This window comes from Aptenodytes forsteri, unplaced genomic scaffold, assembly GCF_000699145.1.
Source record: "Aptenodytes forsteri isolate BGI_AS27 unplaced genomic scaffold, ASM69914v1 Scaffold355, whole genome shotgun sequence".
Taxonomy (NCBI): Eukaryota; Metazoa; Chordata; class Aves; order Sphenisciformes; family Spheniscidae; genus Aptenodytes; species Aptenodytes forsteri.
The window spans coordinates 17,133-17,605 of NW_008795330.1; the positions used below are offsets into that span (position 1 = coordinate 17,133).

Genomic DNA, 473 nt, shown 5'->3' on the forward strand with positions numbered 1-473 from the left:
CGAGCCTGTCCCGAATGCTGCCTCGGAGCGAAGGGGAAGAGCGGAGCAGAGGAAAAACGAAGCCTGATGCTGGGAGGCAGGTCCCAGCCGGGTGGGACACCCAAACTGGGGAGCTGTGGGCTGTGCAGGGGCTTCCAGACTGGTTGGGGTGGGGAGGGACCTGCTCTGTTTCCCAGCCCTCAGGGAGGGATCCGCATCCTCGGGGATTTGAGCCTCGGAGGGCACGACCACGCAGCAAGAGGCGAGGGGACAGCGGGAGCGACCCCATCCCCATCCCCGAGGCCTCCCACCTTCCTCTGAAGAGGAAGATGCCTTCCTCTGCACAAAGCATCTCCGCACAGGGTGAGCGAGCACAGCCCGCCATCCTTGGCTATTTATATTCCCTCCTCTTCCTCCTCCCACCACCTCAGGGAGCAGGTTATTTCCTCGACAGGCAAACTGAGCCTGGACCTCCGCAACAAACCCCGGCTGTG

At 63.0% G+C, this 473-nt stretch overlaps 1 protein-coding gene across 1 annotated transcript in view; it reads right to left on the bottom strand.

Moving 5' to 3' along the window:
* PAK4 (p21 (RAC1) activated kinase 4) overlaps window positions 1-473 on the bottom strand; it is a 39,884-nt gene that overhangs the window by 3,763 nt on the left and 35,648 nt on the right. The window lies entirely within an intron of this gene.